General features: G+C 41.3%; 1 protein-coding gene across 1 annotated transcript in view; it reads left to right on the plus strand.

Moving 5' to 3' along the window:
* The first annotated feature begins 1,347 nt into the window (after positions 1-1,347).
* The window catches only part of ZNF385C (zinc finger protein 385C), a 268,137-nt gene continuing 246,268 nt past the window's right edge, over positions 1,348-23,216 (plus strand). The window contains exon 1 of the mRNA XM_026682788.2: positions 1,348-1,473. The gene's annotated coding sequence lies outside the window, so the exon portion shown is untranslated. The remainder of the gene's footprint in view (positions 1,474-23,216) is intronic.

Below are 23,216 nucleotides of genomic sequence, written 5' to 3' on the forward strand. Positions count from 1 at the left end.
ACATAGCCAAAAAGGCATTAAGAGTTGTTAACCTAATCCTACGTAGCTTTTTCTCTGGCAATATCACACTACTAACCAGAGCACACAAAACATTTGCTAGACTAATACTCGAATACAGTTCATCAGTCTGGAACCCTCATTACGTATCTGATATTAGCACAATTGAGAAAGTCCAGAAATATTTCACAAGAAGAGTTCTCCACTCTTCTACTCGTTGTAGAATACCTTATGCCACCAGACTTGAAATTCTAGAACTAGAAAACCTTGAATTACGCCGTCTTCGGTCTGACTTAAGCATGGTATATAAAATCATACATTGCAATGTCCTACCTGTCAATGAATACTTCAGCTTCAACCATAACAACACAAGAGCACACAATAGATACAAACTCAAAGTAAACCGCACCAAACTTGATTGCAGGAAATACGACTTCAGCAATAGAGTAGTCAATGTCTGGAATACTCTACCCGACTCTGTAGTCTCTTCCCCAAACCCCAAAAAACTTTAACCTTAGACTGTCTACCATTGACCTCACCCCTTTCCTAAGAGGTCTGTAGGGGGCGTGCATAAGCGCACCAACGTGCCTACCGTCCCTGTCCTATTGTTTCTCTATTCTTTTATTTTTCTTATATGTACCCATCTCATGTATTCACAACTATGTATACACTTATACTTATTATCTTGTAAACAATTGACAAATCAAATAAATAAATAAAAAATAGTGTCAAATAATCTTCCAGTGCCACTGGAGGCAGTTAGCTAGGGAGATGGGAAAAATCTCAACCAAAACAACTGGAGAACAAGCTATTGCCCCAAGATCTATTGGTTCAGATAATCATCTCATTCAGTTCAATGGTAGGTCAGGATTTGGATGTGAAATGATTATGAGCACTACATGCACAAAAATGTGTGTTATTTGAACCGTCCTGAATCAACTACCTCTCAGCTTAATTGGACTCATATATTTTCAGACGGTGTGTGTCCATTCTGGTTGTCCATTCATAAATTTATAAACTTGCGTTACGCCCTCCACCTTTAGTCATTTCCCTCCCTCTGGATTAGCATCCAAACTTTGCAGAATATGCGGCATGTTGTCAATCATTTTGGATATATTTTTTGCACCTGGTCGGGTTATTCTAACAGACGTTCTTGCAGCCTGCTCGGATGAATGAAATCAACCTTTTTATATGCAGCACGCATGCAAACATTTCCCCCCTTTAGGACTAATTGATGCAGCTGTCGCGGTCCGCGTGTTGGCCGGGCTGGCGTTCCAACAGCAGCAAGAAGCAAGGGATCAGCTACACCCTCAAGAGGCGGGATAGCGCGCGTGCGCGTCCCCTAGAGTCCGAGGAGGCGAGCTCGCGGCATTTTCATCCGCTCTTTGCCCTGGCGCGAGTTGGGAGGCTTCTACTTGTTCGTCTGGACAAGAGAAGATGTTGGAAGCGATGCCCAGCTGAGCAGCAGCGGGCCAGGTAAGGAGTCAAGGGGAGCGCGGCGCAGCGAAAAGGCGCTGTTGATCGCAAGGGGAGACTTCTCTGGATCCGGGTGCTTCTTGCATGCCACCTCCGCCTCCTCCTTTTTGAAGAAACCCATTTTACTTTGCAAAGCGAGAGCGGCGGAAACCCCTTTTTGCTACTCCATGAACTCATGGGCAGGTGTGTGAGAAGTGTGTTTTTGCAATGTGCCCGAGCAACACTTTTGCATAGGCGAAAAGGGGATGTCTGTAGTTCCTATTTTTCGTTAAAACCACGTCGGTAGATACTCCATTCATTTTCTGCTTTTTTTCTATTACATTTATTCCCAGTCTCTTTTCTCTCAAGCCGCTGACATTTGGTCTTTTTTGCCCAGTTTTCAGGTTTTTTCTCCCTTTTTATCCTGGCTCTTTTACCCATTTCTCTTTTATCCTTACAGTCCTTCACCTCCCTCTCAATATTCTCTCTACCCCCTTCTTTCGAATGATTTGAGTTCTCTTAAGTTAAAAGGACAATATATATATATATAAAGGTTTATGTAATCCCCTCTTCAACCTGAATGTGAGATTTTTGTTACTGTTTCTTTACTTTTGATTTTCCTGTCGAAGTAGTGTGATTTTGATCAAGATTCTATTAAATATTTTTATTCTGTATGAACTATAAATCATATTTCCTGGGTGAAAAATACTCTGAGAGTCCAAGAGTGTAATAGTCCATTTGGAATGTTTGCTTTAGCATTTTTGACCCTATACAAGTCATTTTGTAAAAGCTCTCTGCATTGGGACACTTTTGTGTGGTATTGTGAGAGATTTTTGTGAGGCCTAGGGAAGACATTGAATTGAAAATCACGAGAGGCCAACATTGAATGAGTTCAAAGGGATGGACATTATTTACTTTATATGTTGGAGTATTTGGATCTGAAAATGGCTTTCCAAGTAATTTAGGACATTTTAATTAGGTAGTCCAAAACTTTTATTATCAGAAGTTGGTTTTCCAAGCAACTTTTCTCATCCTGGCACCCTCCAGGTGTTAGCTGAAAATTTTAATCCCAAAATATGCAGAGAGTCAAGTAAGGGAACAGTCCTACATGGTGGGAACATAATTGCAATGCCACTTTGAAAATAAAGACATACCAATGAATTAAAGCTCACCCAGCCCCAAGTCTTGCTACAATTATCATATGTACTCCCAACATTTCATGAATTCATCTGTGCCTAATCATGTTTAGTGTAAGAACGTATAGGCTTTTTTATTTGAAAGGATCCTCAGATTGTTGAAAATCTTTATAGAGAATCATTTTACTGGGAAATGTCTATGGACTGGTGCAGATAAGATTTTCCCCTCTTTTTGCGATTGATGTACATAATACAAGTTTTTATGGACAGGAGTTTGTCTGGTTTAGATAATCAGCTGACTTACCCAATCATAACAATAGGCATTTTACATTAGCGTTCATTTGAAAATAATTGTGGGTTGCAAAGTGTCAGATTCAGTATATTAAAAAAATCATTGGACTAATGAAAACAATGCCTTCTGTTTTTCTGTTCTGTTTAGTTAGCAAGGTCTTGAGGGAATTTCTAATATTCCTACATTAACAAGTATTTTGAAAGAAGGGGGAAAAATATGTTCTCCTTCAAGGGCACCCTAGAACAAATTAATCGTAGTTAGATGGATGTTACTACCCAGTAACATTTGGGATATTTCTTAACTTTCCAAAAGTTGTTCTCTTTGGCTGGGAATAAAATATACCCACACATGCTTTGAGAGCCCTCAATAATCATTAGTTCAAAGCAAGTTCTTTGCTGCACAAATAAATCACATCAGCCAAAACAAACTAGGTAATTTTCAACTTCATTTAGTGACCAGTCAAAGTCACAACAGTTCTAAAAACGTGATTTATGACCACTCCTTGCACTTACAACTGTCATAGCATCCCTGCAATCATGTAATCAAAATCTAGGTGCTTGGCAACTGGCATGTGTTTGTGACAAATGCAGAATTCCAATCATTTGATAGTCATTTGTAATCTTCCCAGCTGACTTCTGATAAGCAAAGTTGGGGGTGGGTGGGAAGCTGGATTTGCTTAACAACTGATTCACTTATTGTCAGCAGTGATTTGCTTAATATCTATAGTTTTTGCTATGGCAAAAAGTCATAAAATTGGGCACAATGGGAATTCTGGTCTCGCGTGTCATAAATTGAGGATTACATGTATTGTAAACTTTTTGGATATATCCAGTTTTACTTTACTGTAGAAAGTTAGCACCCACCTTTCTCCTAAAAGAATGAAATATTCTAGAAAATATTAAAAATGCAGAATATTATACTTCCCTGGATGAGAAAAGGAGAAACATGCTCTTGGAAAGCAGCTCCTACCTTTGTTAATAGCCCCAGAAAGACTGGACCATGCTATCTACAAGACAAAAGGCCTTTAACTCCAGGGTGATAGGATTAGCCCTCACTCAGATCCAAGCCATTAAACCATAATAGGAATTGCCCAAAGCCCCTTCATTACACCACCCAGCAAGATTCAACCAAGCCTGGGACTCAAGACAACCTACAAAGTTACTCCTGCATGGCCCAATGGGAGTCTGACAATCATAATACATTTCTAGCCACAAGAACAGGAAGGAAGTTCAAAGCCCAACAGAGAGTATAAATCTATCTCCCTCTCTCACCCATGTGTTTTTTGCCAAGGACCTTAAAACCTCATGGTTCTGTCCACCATTAAACCATCCTTCCAAGCAGTCTCCATGTTTCCAGTGTCTTTCTTCCCACTTGGAACTGAACCCAGATGGACATGTCTTCTAACATTACTCAATTGCATACCTGCTGGAAGAATTGATTTAGTTGGCTTAATTTTTCCCAGTTGTTTCACAGAAATCAGTTGACTTAATTTTTCCCAATCTGATACTGTCTGCATATTGTAAATGTCAGTTTGCGCTTGGAGGATAGTTGGTTAGAGAAGGCTGAGTCAATCTCTATCCAGTCATTTTCAAACTGTTGGCTTTTTCTTTCTTTAGCATATCATCATAGATGTCTCCTATCCAAGAGGTAATCAGGTTGAACACCTTTGAAGCCTAGACAAAATTCAGCTAGTACTGAGAGATAGCCAACCTGCTCAGATAATAAACTCATATCATGCCATCAAACACCAATAAAGCAATGGATGTTTAATAACATGCTGAGAATGCCAAGTGAGTGACTCAGTGGAATATTTCTGATTTGGGAAGAGATACTACATTCAATTTGTGTTGGACCTGGCTATGTTTCGTTTGAGGACAAATCCATACCTAACTGAAACTAAACAAACGGTTTATATAATTGACACTGGTTCAAAAAGAAGACTACAATTTCAATTCTGCACCAAATTTATTGTCTTCTAACTGGTTTATTTGATTAATTTGAAACTCTCAGCAGTCTGGCTCATAATAGCCTAAACACTAACTACTAAGATGAGGCAAGAGTTTTGTCATGTATCATCTTTAACATGAAGGCCATGACTAAGATATGCAAAATTGGGCAGAGACTTCTTTGGGAGTATACCAAAGCTATGAAAACACCTAATCAAAGATATTGCTTGTTGCTTTTAGAAAAGCAAATCAGGGGAACCTTATTCAAAAAAAAAAAAAGTTTCGTTGCTGTAACTCATTTCTACTGCTAACATTATTTTCACTAATATTTTTAAATTGAGCATATTATTTTAAACAGTGTATGTGTAAAATCTACCAATCAGGAATGATCTAATGCATTTTGTTACCTGAGGCAAAAAAAATAAGACAGTCCTACTTCTCTCATCTTATGGAATCGAAATAGACTCCCATCCAAGTTTTATTTCAATCTTTTCTTCATTGTTTTTAAAGATATTCTTGCATCTGGAGACAGCAGCTAAGGGTCTCTGAGGAAATTATGGCAGCAACCTTACATACAACTGCCTTTCATTAGTAGTATCTGATCCCAAACGTGGAACAAATAATCACAGGGTCGTCATGTAGAGTTTGCACTTTAAAAGTAGAGTTACTGTCTCTCAACATTTAACTTAGTACTTGGACAGGAGACCTTCAGAGAATACCATGTGTATTTGCTAAAACTGGGAAATTGAAACACATCCTGAAAAAAACTAGTGCAAACTATTCTGAGCCCTAGTGCCAAGAAGTCTACAGGTTTACATGTATACTATGAGAGTTTATGAGAGTTTACTAGCTTTAGAAGCATAGTAAAATCATATAGCAAATCCCTAAATCAGCCGTCCTCAGACAGATGTGCTCCAGATATTTCAAATTGAATGTGTAAACTATAATTCTCAGCCAGAGGCTCCATTAATTTGGAATTCTGTAGTGCATTTGGAGGCATTGAGCTAGGGAAGTCTTCTTTAATCAGCTACTTCTGCAACAATCTTTAAGAAAAGCTCAACTATGTTAGCTACGGATGACAGAAGATCTAGTCCAGTATATCTGTATGGCTGCTCTGGCAATCAGAATACCCAAGATTAGTTTAGCCCTCTTTTTATCTTTTGCCTACCAGATTTACCTCAGCGCTTGTGCTTCTTAATTGTAATTGGAAGTTGTAAAAAACAAACAAACCAAGAAATCCTTGCTGTTTATGAAATTCCAGAATTGAGTTTTCACTATCCCTTTTATTGCCTTGCTGAGATAGATCAACATAGAAACTGGCCTGGTCTTAACATTTGTTGAATGAGTCATGGTTTCTTGAGACATGGATCTTATCATGCTTATTATAAAGCTATGGTGCTAACTTTCTCAGTGAGTCATTCACTAGTTTTATAAATATACAATAGATCTGTAAGGACAGTTAGGAATTAAAGATAGAATAATAGTTTTAATTCCAAATTTCTTGTCTATATCCTTACTTTACCTATACCAAAACTCAAAATCCTAGATACATTCAGAATGTTACTTTCAGCTAGTCCAATTTATTTGTAGTTCAAATGCTTGGTACTTCAGGAAGAGTCAAATTCACATCCATACTAAGCCACTAAAGTCTGCAGGGTCATTTACTTTCTTTATTCACACTGCATGCTGAACCACCATCCAGTAAAGTTCGCACCATATTTCAAACTGTCATCTAATAAGGTCAACTCTATCTTGATTTCTAATGATTTCATGGTCAAGTCCATGTATTTTTCTTGGCAACAATATTGAAGTGCATCTTTTTTCCAATCCAACTTATAGGTCTAATATTTAGGGAAAGGCTCAAACTCACACAGCCAGGTCCATCTCTGCCTATTCTTTTGAAAACTGCTCAGATCTCCTTTGTACTAGCATCTCATTAGACTGAGCTAACCTTGGCTAAATGAACTGTCTGAATACAGCCACAACTCTACTCAACCCACCTCCCATTATTGTGAGAATAAATTTAGAGAAGAAATTACTATACATAGTGCCTAGAGTTCCTGAAATAGAAAATGAACTACTATATAAAAATATTCAAATGTTGTAGTAGTGTGAAATCTGACTTGCACTTTTTTATAAAGATGAAAATCCCTTCACAATTTTATTATGGTGGGTGAATGTTCCTGACAGATGCAGTCATGTTAAAATGCTGCAATAATAATTCTCTGGCAAAAATTTAAACAAGACTGGGCAACCCACAGGTCCAATTTGGGACCCTGAAAACTCTCAAGAATGGGTAAGTGAAAATTGGGAAGGCTTTCCCCCCCTTTTTTTTTTTTGAGGTTTGAAAAATATTTTAAAGCAAGCAACATGGTGGATTTCCCCAACATTAGGTTGATCCCCCCAATTTTACAGGGATTTAAAAGGCCAAATGAGTACTATAACTTCTTCAGGTTTGGTCCCTGTCTCTTACAAAAAGGAAAAAAAAAGATTTTAAGAAACTTAAAGCTCCAAACTATTTAGTCCAACCCACTGATGATGTCCTCATTATCTCCTGGATAGACAAAGCACAAAATCCAAATGCAGCTTCTAAATTGAAAAGGATTTCTCACCCTGCCTCATTATAAGGATTACTCCATATTCAGTGGCGCATAATATTTTGCTGTTGAAGTTAAACTAATTTGTCTTCTGTCATTTCATCTTACTCAGTCCCTTGGAAAAATAAATAAATTTGCCTGTTCTAAAGCAAAGTCAAAAATAATAATCAATTATATCAGATAGGATGTTTCTTTCCCTCTTCTGGGAACTACCCACGTCCTGCAGTTTTCTGTGGCAAATATTTTGATCAGAGCTTGGGATCCTTATAATTTGACAATGGTGATCCATATTAAAAGAATTTAATTGCATTTTCACACTTCCAACTGATAAACCTAGCAACAGAATCAGGTCCTCAAATTTTATCACGTCATACAGAAGCTCTGAGATCATACTGATAATAAGATCCTGCTCTTAAAAAGTGAGGAGCTCTTTGATTGAATGCTGGTCAATTAGGACAACTTGGATGATGTCCGACATATCTCAGAGGCTATCTCTGCCAGTCTAGAGAGGGTATTCTTAGTAGTGTGGATCTGTTCCATCAGTCTCCATCAGTCAAAATTAGGAGATTGTCGAAGTGGATATTTGATGAGTTCTCACTCATCATTCCAGCTCCCATTGGTTATGTTTGCATGGTACAGCTGGCCCAGTTAGCTTTACCCTGAGGGAATATTCCTGTTTGTTAGCACTATGTGAACGTATGTTCAGAACAGTCATCTCTGATATAAAGATTAGACTGTCATTAACCTGTTCAGAGTTTAAATAGGTGTAGATGGGTTAGTTTTCCGTCCTTTGACTGCAGTTGTATGAATCAATTTTTAACCCTAATCTGTAATTTTTTTGTTTTTATTGTAATGAAAACATAAAAGTAAAAGTGAAAGTTTTTTTTTAAAAAAAATCACATCTAGCAACAGTATTTATCAATTTCAGAACTTTGTTTAAAAGGAAAACTTCTAACAATAATGTGAATATGGTTTTGAAAATGAAGCCCAACAGCTGTTCTCCTATTCCGTAACATAAATATGAACAGCTACCAAAATTTATTTTTGTATAAAGTTTTTACATCTTCAGAAAGATAAGGAGAGTTTTCAGATGCATGAGGGAATTCAGCGATTGAGACATGAAGAAAATAGGACTCCTCTTCTGCTACATTATAAACCTGTTTGATTTGGATCCATGGTAAGATAGTATAAATATATAGTATGCTCCTATTGGAAACTTCTTATAAGAATGCAAAATCTGAGAATCTTGGTACTTGGTTTATACTTTTGATAATTTTTGCATCCCTAAAGTGATTTATGATTTTGACAAATTATACTTGCCTAAGCAGAAGTGGAGAGTAATTCTTGGAGGCAAGAGCTATCAGTCATTCCCTAGTGTCTTCAGCTACATTTTTCAATTAATCTGATCACTTAAGTGAGTGATTAAGTGCTCATGGTAGTTCTTAATTTCTTCTCAAATAGGAATTATTACTACATTCACGTTAGAAATTTATCCTGGTACTAAATCAAATTCTTATGATGGAAATGTTATGAGATAAAGCATATGAACAAAAATAACAAAATGAAACAAAAGCGCCAGTGATTTTATGGGAACCATGAAGAAGCAGAACAGGAGTCTGTGAAGAAAAGTGGATGCTATTTTAAAATGTTACAGTTTTGTCAAGAGCTGTACGTAACTGCTATAAATACTGTTCAATTGAGGAATGAGATTTGAGATGTGGGTGTTCTGAATAGAGTTGCTGAATGTATGGTCAAAATGAGAATTCTGTACCTTCGTGGCAGTGGAATAGTCATAAGAATAAAGCTCACCCTTTCAGGCCAGTTCCCTGTCAGATACAGAAACATGTAGATTATCAGTGAAAAGGTGTATGTCTGGATTTCTATTTCTGGTCAGTGATTATGGCAAACCTGTCTTAGTCTTCTGATATGCTTTTTTTTTAAAAAAAACTTGTCCTTTAGGAAGTTCTTGTACAGTTTGTGCTCTTGGCCCAAGACATATTGAATGTCACAATTAGAAATGAGATCATTATAAAGTTTGCATGTATCCATAAATCAAACCATTAAGGTAAGTCTGCATTTTCAAAAAGTGCCTTTCAGCTCTTAGGTATGCGAAGTCTTCCCTGGAATTTGTCCCCACCTTTCTTAAACTTTTCAATGTTGTATCGTTTGAAAATCAAAACAACCCATTCCTTGTCCTCTGCTGCTTAAGATACACAAGTCAAGCATTGAGTTCCTGGGCAGGGCAGGGTTTTTAAGCTGCTGTCTTGTATTTGAGTACATGTTTGAAAGTTTGTCTACATTATGCCCACAAGCTGTGATTTTATACTATATGAATGAAATAGCTCACCTTTCCTTCCCACCCCTCTGAAACATTTCACTGCCCAGAACCTCAAACATTTTAATTATAAACAGCAGCACAGTGGAGCTTAGTGGGCACTTCTGTATGTAGGTGTGAGTCATACAGACATTGCTCTTGTCCTGATGCTTCTCTTCAGCTGCATCTCAGCAAACCATTTAATGTGTTGACTCTCAAAAATAGTATCAGTATACCTAAAGAAATTCAGTTTGTCTGAGCTGGAAGCAAATCCTTCTTTTTTCCATGCCTTCCAGGATATATGTCCATGCTTGCAAAATGGAAGTTTTACAGTATTTATAATACGGCCACTCTCTCAGGCTTAAAAAATTCCCACATCTTAAAGTTACTGCGTTTGAGAAACACAGAGTTAGAGTATGTATTTAATATGAAGTTGAGGATTGGAAGATATGAAGAAATCTGGCTTATAGAATTGCCAAGAGTTGGACATGACTGAATGGATAATATCATATCATCATCATCATCATGAAGTGGGGCTTAGGTCAACTCTAATGTTATCAGAATCAAAACTAGGATGTGGATTTTTTTTCAAATGAAAGTTACTGCTGTGTCCTAAATTAGGAATCAGAGAAGAAACTGAAATATATCAACTAGAATGTACTGCTCTATTGACATGGAAAGATACAAAGCCAAGATAGAGATTTTTAGACTTTAAAAAAAATACCTTAATTTTCACTAAATCAGAGATCTTATTCTATTTGCCCGTGAAAAGATTTCTTTTTTCAAGAACTGAAAAAGATTCGGAGTCCTTGGTGCTCTAATATTTCATAATATTGTCAACTCAAAAGGTTAGCTTCTACTTTCATCATATTACATTAAAATCCATTTTAGTAGTAATGTGCTCTCCCATCCAAAGAGGATGCTTTACAGTATGTGAGACATAGCCCATTTTGGCAATGCTTTAAGGACTGTTCTAAACAAAATGGTGAAATAAGAACATACAGCCCTGTTTTAACCAGGCCATTAAGTAATGGAAATTTGATTGACTGCAAAGCATGGATTGTATGACTTATTATATGAACCCTGATTTACTGTAATCACAGAGCAAAGCAGGAGGCAAAATAGCACTAAATGACTGGGAACGGGGAAAGGGAGATAGAACAATGTGGATAAAAATATTCAAAACTGGGCAGGCGGGGGGGGATTATTTTGAGTTTTTTTAAAAGGACAGACTCTTTGTCCCGAACCCATGTACACATCTAATTCAACAATAGCTGAGGTTGATTGTTGAAAATATTATAATGCTAAGCTGTTTTTCATCTTTCTTGTCAGGCTACTGAGCACATTTTTATTTTGACAAGATTCTCATTTTTAAAGGAAGAAAATGTCCTAGCTTTTAAAAGTTCTAGAATGTATAGCTTTCTAGAAAGTCTTTTGCAAAGACATAAAAGAGACTCCTGCTGGGACTTCAACATATGAAATCTGAAAGTCATATTTATATTGTCATATTTTATAATATTTCTATTGCAATATATAAGAAGTGCAATAACCAGTATCCTTTTTATTTTTAATTGTTTCTTTTCAAAGATCTCCCCATGCTTCCAACTGAACTAGCTATCTTAGAAATGCAGCATGAAATGAAAGCTGTGTTAAACACAACCTTTTCAATGTTCAACATTCATAAGGGGGATATTAGTGATCCATTAGGTTGGTAGAGCATCCCAATCAACCAAAGGGGAGTGGGAAGAAACCACTAGAAGTGTTTTACTTTTAATAGAATTAACATTGGTTGCAGATCCTGAGAATAAAAAAAGTGTAGGACCAGATTTTCTATTTGGGCTTAAGATTTAATTCTTTTAAATAAAAGCTCTGGAAAAACCAGAATCAGTGGGTTTTAATTGGCAGGGAAATATAGATAACAGGGTCTAAGTTTTTTAAAAAAAATATTTTCAATGTTGCTTTATCCTTAACTTAATGTTTTGACCCCTTTATTTACCTTTCACCAAGAAACATTTGTATTAACAATTGTACTTCTATGGACCTGGCTTTTTATTCAATTCAAGCATGCACTTTTTCTTTCTTTCTTTTTTTTAAATAGCTTTGTTAAGCATTTTTTACTATAGTAACCTTTGTTGGGCTTAATTTGACCTTCCATGGTTGAAACTAATCCCATAGCCTTTTCCCAGTTGAATTGTCTCCTACCATCAATGCAAAATTTGATCTCTGTTCATTTACCTAACTTTGCACATCCCTGTGGGAGACAATCAGAAAGATGGTAGGTAGGTGGAATGGAAAGAAACCATTTGCTTTTGGGTCAAGTGTAGCAGTTATTTTGCCTTCACTTCACTTAATTTATACAGCAATCAGCACAAAGACGGTGCTCTTTGGAGGCAGCTTTAACAACATTGAGGAGAGTTTTGGAAAAAAAAACATGGAAAAAAGGTCAAACATGATAATCCACTGTGGGAAAACTTCACTCTCTGATCCCCAATTACGGTTGGTAGAGAGGCCTGAAACAAGATACAATTGCCTTCAATTTACTTCTACTGTGAGATCAAGGTTTCATTTTAATCTTAACATTTACCTCAATTCTCTGTCTTCCTCCTGTAAGAGATATGTGCCAATGTTTCTAGAGCTAAGTAACTTATATGGAGATCAAAGTGCCCATAAGGTGCAGATGTATTCCTTCACACAGGCCAGCTCTTTCCCTACCTGACATTAAACAGATGAGATAGACATAAGCATATGCACAAGCATATACCATAATTTTAATTTACAAGAGGGACCTTCATGGTCAGTGGAACGTCAAAGGAATGTTTAAAAATTTAAATGGTACTCATAGATAAGTAGAAGTGTGGGAGCTCGCAGGGCTGTAAGGCAGGGCAGTCTCAGTCATCACTCGTAGAGTGACGGACAGTTTGTAAATAGGGAAGCTCCCTTGGCATCTATTTTGACTTCTGTATGAAACATATGATGTAGTCAAGTTTTCAAAATATAGTCAGCTCTACACACCCTTTAATATGTATTTCTCCCTTGTAAAGCTGCAACAGGTCAGGAATGGGAATAGCTCCTTGGACTGAGTCTGTCTAAAAGACTTATTAACCTAGCTCCACCCATTCTGGGTAGCTTCTCCCAGCTTTTGACTCAGTCTTCAGCCAGGACGGACGCAAGTCATTGTCTCTCCTGCCTTTTTTTTTTCCCCATAGGCAGCCTTACTTGGTTTAAAGAAAAGAAAAGCCTTGAAATTCAAAGACACACAGCTCCGCTTCTCAGCTGTTTTTCAGAGCTGCACAACAGCTGACAATTGCTCCGGCAGCCTGCAGAGGGCCGCAGGGCCATTTTCAGTCCTCCGCGGTGAAGAGGCCGCGGACACCGGGTGACCATTTTTTGGGGTGGGCAGTTTTGGCCCAAGTTATCCTGAGCTGTGGGGCCATTTCGGAGCCTCTGCGGCAAAGAGGAAAGCTGCGGTTCGAGCGGTCATCTCAGGAGATGCCCCTGCCTTCCAGGGAGCAGCAAAAGGCCGAGGATCCCACTTTAGGGCACCTCAGTGAAGCAGAAAGCCTTGTGGCCTAAGGTGGCCATTTTGGAGGTCCTCGTGGCCCAGGGTGACCATTTTGAAGACTTCCTAGGCCAGAGGCAGCCATTTTGAAGAGGCTCAGCCTGCTCCTCCATAGGCACTCCTGCACCTGTGCCAACACTAGGCCATTGGTCTCTCGTTGTTGCTGGGCCAGAAGACACCGAAGGGTAGGCATATTTTACATTGTTCTTAATTCTGATGGGGGAATTGGTCCCTATCCCAAAGTAGACCAGGGCCTCCAGGCTTCATGCCAGGCCTGGTCTATATTTAATAACAGTATTAGGCCCCTGAGGTTATGAGTCCCAGTAGGAAGTGTTAAACATCCTACTGAAGATTGTATAGAGCTGAAGAAGAGTGGTTGTTGGAGGTAGGGGATTAGAAAGAAGATATCCCCTGAAGTTCTTATAGAAATCCCTTCGTGTGTTCTCCTCCTTGCATAGGACTTCTAGTCCACAGAAGGCCTTTCTGCTTTCAAGATGGCGGATGCCCCTAGAGACAGCAGAGCCTCCAGAGCAGCTAGATCTCACAAGGCAGCTCCTGCTGCTTCAAGTAACAAGGGAAAGCAGCCAGCAAAAAAGACCTCTAAAGCAGCGGAGAAGGATGCTTCCAGGTGCTGTCAGGCCTTAGAGAAGCATATTGCCAAGGTACGAAAGGCCTCTACTGGCAGATCTCCAGAAAGAGAACTTCTGCTTCGCATCTCAGTGAGGCGGACCTTCAGGATCAAGAACCTGGACCTTCCACTAGGGCCATGGTCCAGACTTCGTCCCCGGATGCAGCTGGAAGGGAGGCCTCCCCTCATCCCCCAGAGGAGGGAAGGCATCATGGTGATCCTCAAGGAGGATTCAGAGTTGTACCTTGGCAGGAATGTGTGTGCAGTAGACCTGGGGTGGAAGCCTCCTTTACCCCTACTGCAGCTGGCCTTAGCTGAGCCTTCTGAACCAGATGTCCCAGTCAAACTTCAGCTCTTGATTGATAAGGCCATCAGGAAAGGCACCTCTGAAGGTATGCAGAGGTTTGCCCGGCATTCTTCAGCAGCTTCTGAGGTTTCAGAGAGACGGTCCCGGGTTTGAGAGGCTCTTCTTTCAGAAAGGGGTTCCTTACTTCAGGAATCGATTTCTGCTTTGGCTTCAGCCTGCTCCTGCAGTAGCGACTGAACATTCCCTGGTTGGGGAACTAGATAAGAGGGACATGTCGGAAGATGAGGGCCCTTCCCTGAGATTCCAGTGTTCACAGGCTGTTCAAAGTGAAAAACACAGCCAACCTGAGAGATGCAGATGATGAGGAAGCAGCTACTCAGCTTCCCAGGGAGTCGGATGTCCTCTTTAATGAACCAGTGGTGAGGAAGGAGGGTGCCATCCCGCAGGCTCTTTCTGAAGGTCGTTCAGAAACAGCTAGAGTCACCTGCCTCAGGGCCCAATCCTTTGTCTTCAGACCGCAGGTTTTTCAATGTAGGTCCTGAACTCACCAAGACCCTTCAAGTGCCCTCAGTTGATGCACCTGTGGCAGCTTTGGCCTCCACCTCATCAGCCCCTCCCAATCCAGAAGTTGTCCTCAAAACGGAGGAAAAGCGGATCGAGCAGTCGCTCCAGAGATCTCACCAGGCAACCGCCTTGGCAGTCAAAGCATCTATAGCAGCCTCATTATTCACCAGGACGTTGCTGAAATGGTTGAAGCAGTTGCAGGTGAGGATTCCGACGGCAGATATCCGAGCCCATCAGGACCTCAATAATTTTGTGGCTGCAACTGAGTTCACTGCGGAGGCCACCCTTCATGGGCAAGGTTTGCCACCAAAGCTATTGCTTCTTCAGTGGCAGCCAGACGCATGTGCAGGTTGTGTAACTGGCAGGCTGATGGGAGAAGGAAGTGGAAGCTGGCTTCAACTCCTATTCAAGGAGACAAGCTCTTTGGAGATGCCTTGGAACCGTTCCTGGTCAAAACCAAAGATAAGAGAAAGGTGCTTCCATCCCTTTTCAAGAGAGCAGAACATCGGCCTGCTCCATAATTTAAGCACCCTTCATTCAGGGGTGAATCTAGTTCCAGCTTCCAGTGTCCAGCCAAAGCCCCTTACCAACGTCCTGAGCCTCCTCCAGATCATTCAGGCAAGGGCAGACAACAGTTCTCACCAAAACAGCCCTTTCGAGGAGGAGGAAGTCACCTGTATCGTTGCCAATGCTAGCATTACCCAGTCTTTCCCTATTGGAGGTCGATTAGCTTGGTTTGCTGACAAATGGGGAGAGATAACTTCTGACACCTGGGTGTTAAGCACTGTAAGATCGGGTCTTTCACTTGAGTTCTACTCCACTCCTCTGAGGTTTTTCATCTCCTGCCCGATTACTAGGGATTCAGGGAGAAGGAGGCTCATGGAGTCAGCTATCCAGCACCTGCTGGAACTCACAGCCATCCAAAGGGTCCCGGTGGACCAACAGGGGATGGAGTTTTACTCCAGAATATTTGTTATCCCCAAAGCCGTGGGGTGGGGTGGGGTGGAGAACAATTCTTGATTTAAAAAGGCTCAATAAGTTCATCGTTTACAGGCGTTTTAAATTCTGGAGAGCGTTAGGCAGGGGGGCTTCTTCACTTCCATTGACTTGACGGAAGCTTATTTACATATTCTTATCTGTCATTCCCATAGGAAGTTCCTTAGGTTTTGTTATCAGAGGCAGCATTTCCAATATAGGGCTCTCCCCTTTGGGTTATCTTCAGCTCCCAGAGTTTTCACCAAGGTTTTGGCTCCCTTAGCAGCGCATCTTCGTTCCTTCCCGGTGTGGCTACAATGTTAGACAATCTTTTGATTCTGTCTTCTTTTCAAAGGGCTCAGCAGGTCACCATCTTGGCTCTGCAGGATCTTGGTTTCTCTATTAATATTAAAAAGAGCCAATTCACTCCTTCAACTCGTCTGCTTCATTTGGGGGCCATCAATGACATAGGAGTTGGTCAGGTTTTCCTTTCACAGGAAAGGGAAGACAGCCTGCAGGGGTTGGCTAAAAGTATACAAAGGAAGAGTTCTACCCCTTTAGCTCATCTCTCTCAACTTTGGGGTAAGATGACTTCTTGCATTGGTATTGTTCCCTGGGCCAGGCTTCATGCCAGGGCCCTTCAGTGGTTTCTACTGCCTCACCAGAGGGCCGATAAGAGTCACTCCTTAATAAAGGTGAAGGTGACCAAGCAAGTGCTGCTTTCCTTTCATTGGTGGCTCTCCAGAGCCATTTCCAAGGGACAGTCCTTCAAGGTGGAAGACAGACTTATCCTCATCACTGATGCCTCCTTATCAGGTTGGGGAGCTCACCTGGCTTCTCACATAGCCCAAGGCTTATGGTCTGCTGAGGAACAAGTACATAACATAAATTGGTTGGAGCTAAGGGAGATCTGTTTAGCCCTCAGGAAATTTATTCAACATATTTCTGGCACTCATGTCCTTGTCATGACTGACAATGTAGCCACAAAAGCCCATATTAACAGACGGGGGCACTAGGTCCAAATCCCTTATGGCAGAAGCAGAGGCTTTGGGCAGATGGGCAGAGCATCACCTTCTGTCCATCTGGGCAGAGCATATCTCTGGCTCAGATAATGTGCAGGTGGACTGGCTCAGCAAAGCCACCATTGACCACACGGAATGGAGTCTACACCCTTTGCTCTTTTTACAAATTACTCAGAGATTTGGGCTTCCAGTAGTAGAATTGTTTGCTACTCCTCTCAATGCTCAATTACCCAGATTCTTTACGAGATTTGCCACCCCTGGGGCGGAAGGGACCAACGCTTTACGCAGTAAGTGGCTGCCAGGTTTGTTATACGTCTTCCCTCCTTTGCCATTGCTGGCGGCTGTGATGCAAAAAAATTTGCTAGAGAAAGCTGAAATTGTATTAGTGGCACCCTATTGGCCTCGGCATCCTTGGTTTGCTGATTTAATGGGTCTTTCCGTAGCCTATCCTTGGTGGATTCCTAAAGAGGATGTCTCTCTCCTCCAGGGTCCCTGAGTCATCCAGAACCCCAGTGGCTACAACTAACAGTTTGGTGATTGAGTGGAGCATGCTAAAACACGCCCATCTCTTCAATGAAGTAATCAGGACCATTCAGGCCTCCAGGAGACCTCGACCATCCATATCTATGATGCGACCTGGCAAGCCTTTTCTAGTTGGTGCTCCAAATCAAACATTCAACCCTTACAGGCCTCTGTGGCAAATGTTTTGGAATTTCTACAGGCTGGGTTGGATAGAGGCCTTTCTCCCAATACCCTTCGCCGTCAGGTGGCGGCGATTTCTTCGGTATTGACTTGTGGTAAATTGGAGTCTTTGACACAGCATCCTACAGTCCATAGGTTTCTCAGAGGGGCGACCAATCTTTGCCTTCTGGTGGTGCACAGGTACGCTATGTGGGATTTGTCTAGGGTTCTGCAGTCCCTTACTAAGGCTCCGTTTGAGCCTCTAAAGTAGGCTAGTCTGCACCCCTTGAAAGTAGCCTTCTTGGTGGCAATCACTTCAGCCAGAAGAGTATCTGAGTTGGTCGCCCTCTCAGTTCACCCTGATCTCTGTATGTTTCACCCTCACCGAATGGTTTTGAAGTTAGACCCAGCATTTATCCCCAAGGTCAACACCTTGTTCCACAGGTCTCAAGAGCTGGTGCTTCCTGATTTTTGTCCCCATCCAGTCCATGACTAGGAGAAGGCTTGGCACATTAGATGTGCGTAGGGCTCTGAAGGTCTATATTAAACAGACATCTGAATTCTGCAGGACAGAGTCACTTTTTTGTTCTTTCCAACTTTCCATGTTGGGAGAAAAGTGACTCCATCCACCGTCAACAGGTGGATTAAAGCATGTATATCCGGGGTGTACTTGATTCGGGCCCTCCCAGTATGAAGAGGCATTACGGCTTATTCTACTTGCAGCGCTGCAACAACTGCGGCCTGGGCAACACAAGCTTCAGATGAAGAAGTCTGCAAGGCAGCTACTTGATCATCTCCATCTCCTTTCATTCGCCACTACCATCTGGATGCCTTTGCTTCAGTGGATGCGGTGTTTGGCAGAAGAATCCCGCAAAGAGTTGTCGTGGAGCACGGAAAGCAGGACCAGTCTTAATCCCTCCAGAGGACAATCCAGCTTTGGTATGTCCCATTCCTGATCTGTTGCAGCCTTACAAGGGAGAATGGGTGTTGTCTTACCTGAACACCTGGTTCTCCTTATAGGCTAGACAGGTCAGTCCCACCCTGATGGAACTGGTCCTTTCAGTGGGCCAGTGGGAGGGGGGAACTGATAACGGTGTCTTGTGATTTTTGTTTTTCTCAGAGGCAGTCTTGTCTGACATGATGACGCCAGCAGAAAGCTGGGAGGAGCTACTCAGAGTGGGCAGAGTTACGCTAATAAGCCTTTTAGACAGACTCAGTCCAAGCAGTTAGGACAAGAGCAACTCCCATTCCTGACCTGTCTAGCCTACAAGGAGAACCAGGTGTTCAGGTAAGACAATACCCAATATCTGGTTATTTTATAAGGAATATATAAATAGTCATAAAAGATCATAAGCTGTTGAAGATAGAAATGCATATTTTCTTGCTGGAGTATGATAAATCTTGTCATCAGATCTTTGAATACTCTAATCCAGGGCTGACTATGGCCACACCTGGTTTAGTGAAGAGGGAAAAGTCACGTGATGCCACCATAACTACATAAGTTTGACACCCCTGCTCTAATCCAAGGGTCCCCAACCCTTGGACTGACCCTGGCTTACATCATGTCAGAAACTGGGCTGCGCAAACAAGCAAAGCCCCATCCGTGGAATACAGGCAGCACGTGAAACCATGTTCCTTTTGGTCTGCAGAAAACCATTCTCCATTGAATCGGTCACTGGTCACCAAAAGATTGGGGGCCATTGCTCTAATCCAGGAGTCGCCAACCTTCTGCACCTCAGGGACCACCAAACTCATACTTTTAAATCCTGAGGACCAATAATACAAATTTTTTAAAAAGATAATATATTTATTATAAAATTTTTAATATAAAAATATATAAATAAATTTATAAATATTTTTAAATATAAAAATGCTTATTTAATTATAACAAAACCGTAAATGCTTAATCACAACTGTGGGGCAGAGCGAAGGGAAAGGACGGGCTCTCTCATCCTTTGGGGGGAAAGAGGGAGGATTTAATACTGCTGGGATTCAAAAGAAGCCACATGGTACTTCGAGGCTGGGAAGATCTGGAAGGGGAGGAACCAGCTCTCCCTCAAACAGAAAAAAAGCAGACCCCCCCAATCTGGTCTCCTGTCATTTCATATCTCCCCCATGTCAGAGGAAACCTCTCCCTCCTTTGCCATGTGCCTGGAGTTGGGGGAGAGAAGGAGAGCTGGGCTGGAAGTGCCGAGGAAGACGGGCTCCTAATAACCAGGCAACACCTCCACACAAGAGGACTTCCTGAGGCTAAGCTCCAGGTTTCTCCCGCCACTTCCAAGTAGACAAGGGTCCTTCCCTTTGTAGAGGCCAAAGGGCAGGCTGTCGCATTTCCAACACACATTTATCTGGCGCTGGCCCACAATTCTTCACGTTCCTCCAGGCCTGGCTTGCTAAGGCGGGAGAGCGGCCCTGACATCTCTGCTGCCGCTCCCCACAGCCCCAGCCCTTGGGAAGGCACAGGAAAAGAAAGCGAGCAGAAGCATAGCTCTTGCTGAGGTGAAAGAGCGGAGATTGGGGAAGGCATAGGCAACAGAAAGTGGCGCTTTTCAAAGGGGGCAGCCTGTTTCTTCTCTTGCCTGTGCCTTCCTCGATCTCAACTCTTTCGCCCCAGCAAAAGCTATGTTTATACTCACTTTTCCTGTGCCTTCCCCAGGCAGTGATGGCTGGGGTCGTGGGGCAGGGGGGGCAGCAGAGCAGAGCACCAAGAGGGACAAGAAAACTGACTGATGATGCCCATTCTGGACTCTGAAGTGCAGACTTGCTCACTTCACCCCCTCCCACAGCTACCAGCTGGTACTTTTCCTGCCCGGGCCGTCCCTACAGCCCGCGGCCATCGAGGAAGAGCCCAGACCAGGAGAGGCAAGCTGGAAAGTGTGGGAGTGCCACGCAAATGCAAGTAGCAGGGCACTCCTGCACCTTCAGGCTATCGCCATCGCTGCTTCAGCCTGCCTGTTCCGCCAGATCTCTCTTGCTGCAACAGCATCATTACCTTGTCCTGTCCGGCGATGGCTGCGCTGCTTTTTGCAGGTTTGCGTTCGGCCGAAGGGTGGGCGGGCCATGTGGGTGGCACAGCCTTGTGTTCCCATGCAGCCTGGATTAATTGCTGGGGGTGTGTGTGTGCTTTGGGGGGACATTTCTCTGCGGATCACCAAAATTTTCTCACGGACCACCAGTGGCCCACTGGTTGCTGACCATTGCTCTAATCAGTGTTTATCATCTAAAAAGGTTCTTAACTTCTTACATGAGTCTGTCAGCAGTATATATCTATATATTGATTGAAATTTCATAGCAATGCAAAAATAAAGTGTGATGTAGCCCCTGCTGTCAAAAAAGTTGTATCCAGGCAGTGGTTGAAACTATGGAAGCATTTTATATTATATTTTTAGTGTGCAAAATAAGTAAAAGATTATAAATAGCTTGACTTCAATTTTGCAAGAGTTTTAGAAGCGTCTTCTGGGCTTTCTTTTGCAGCACATTTGAAACTATAATAATTTTAGAAGGGAGATTCAAAGCCAGTTAGATTCATCTCTTCTGAAGAAAGAAGAGATTTCAAAGTAGGGTCTTTGGAAACCTCAGGGAAATTTGACTTAAATAAGAAGAGGACTTATTGCAAAGATAAGAAAACAGAGAAAGTTTGGAGCCTGGCTTGAATAAACTGCCTAATTTCCAATGTAATACGTACTTGTACAGATACATACGGGCTGTATCACTGCTCATTCTGTCTGATAATCTATCATCTTCCTAGACTAGTTAATTTTGATGATTAGGCCAATCAAACAAAAAAATCTTGCAGTGCCTGCAGAAAGAATTGTAAATTATTGAGAGTTCCTTTCACTGTGTGGCTTGCTGATAGTCCAGCATAATTAGCTGTTTTTTTTCTTTTTGCACTGATAATTAAGTATAGTAATGTTTTCTTGATAGTTAGAAATCCCTATTCAGCTTTTAGAGTGCAATACACATCATTTAGGGAATGTGACTTTTCCCACCAATAAAAGAAAGGGTAGGAAAACAGTTCGGGATAAATCAATTCATAGAGAATCAAGGAAGAAAACCAACCCATAGCCTACTAGAGATATTGGATTTGAAACTCCCAAAATGATCAGACAGCATGGCCAAGAAGTTGATGGAGGGCTCCAGATTGGAGAATGCTGTTTTAGATAAAGATACCTGAAAAAGAAAACACACACACACACACACACACACACACACACACACAAAAAACAAGCTTGCAAATGGTGCCATGCTCTTTATTAAAATTAACGCCATTGCTAAAACACTAACATGAATTTAAGTCTTAATTGTACCATGAGTTGTTATTCAAAATGATAGGAAGTCTGAAAGTTAGCTTTTTCATTGGATTATGCTAATAAATAGCAATGTCTCCTCTAAATTGAACTTGACTCCTAGTGACTTCAGTTGAAGGACAAACCTAAATAGGGGACTTTTTGGATTAAAGTAACTGGTTTGCCTTTCCTTCTTTCTAGTTGGGGTTCAATGGTAGTGTCCTGCTTTTGGTTTCAATTATACAATCATAGATGGTCATATGCAAATTAGCAGCTTACAAAACAGAATCTTTAATAAAGCTGGCCTGAATCGTTTTGCTTTTAACAGGAACATTGAGGAATAGTCAAAATTCAGTCCAGAGTTCCAAGAGCCAGGTCTGTCTTAGTTATTAGCCAGTTCAGAGGTTAGAGTTTCACAAAAAGAATCCACATAAATGTCAAGAGCCAGCAATCAGATGGCAGATTCCAATAAGGAATCGTGTCAGGATTGCTTTTAAATCAGGCTGCAGCCAGCTGCCTTTAATCAACCTGGTGCAGGGGCTGGAAAGGCTAACATAATCATCATCAGATTGCTTCAACTGTTCAGGTGGTATCTGAGTTTGATCAGCTTCAGGTTATTTTTACTTTGTGTTTCCTGAGGCAGGCATTCCACAGGTTTTGTTGGTGCCTCTTCTTCAAAACAAGAATTGTGATCTGAGTCCTGATGAAGTAGACTCCATCTCAAATACCAACTAGGCCCAATCCTGTTTAGCTTCTCAGCCAAATCCAGGTAGACTTTGCTTACTGACTGCCTTCTTTAATGACTATTTGAAGTTATTTTGTTGTAAAGAAACAAAACATCTTTGCAAGCAGCCCTCACGTTTATGACTCTTGCAGTATTCCAATGGGATTACCATTCAGATGCTGTTAACCAGTGTGCATTTATGGCTGCTGCAGTTTCAGCATCATACAGTCATGTGATTTCCATTTGTGTGCTTCCCAACCAGCTTGCACCAAGCACAGTTAATGCAGAAATAAAATCGAAAGTCTTAGTCACGTGATTTTTCACCTAATGACTTCAATGTCTTGATTAATGATTGAGTGGGAAGGGATATATGATTGATGCAGTCATATGATTTTCCTGCTTAGTGGCCAAAACACCTAATGACAACATCTTTAATCCCAATTGTGGTCATTAAGTAAGGATTGTCTTTACTCCTTTCTGTTCATTTTTTAAAATTCAATCCATGGGCATCCATAGAAACTTGTATAATAATGGTGGGGCTTACAGCATGATTCTTCCCCTCCCCCTTTCATTAGTATTTAACAAGAAAATAGAATTTTTGGGAGCAGTGTGTTTGTATGTGTTTATGTTCACCCAGAAGCTTTTATATATATTACTCAGGGGTGGGCTGCTACCGGTTTGCACCGGTTCACATGAACCGGTTATTAATTTTATGGCCAGTTCAATGAACTGG

This window comes from Notechis scutatus, chromosome Z (assembly GCF_049901735.1).
Source record: "Notechis scutatus isolate UNSWTSFEM ecotype Mainland chromosome Z, rNotScu1.2, whole genome shotgun sequence".
NCBI classification, from domain to species: domain Eukaryota; kingdom Metazoa; phylum Chordata; class Lepidosauria; order Squamata; family Elapidae; genus Notechis; species Notechis scutatus.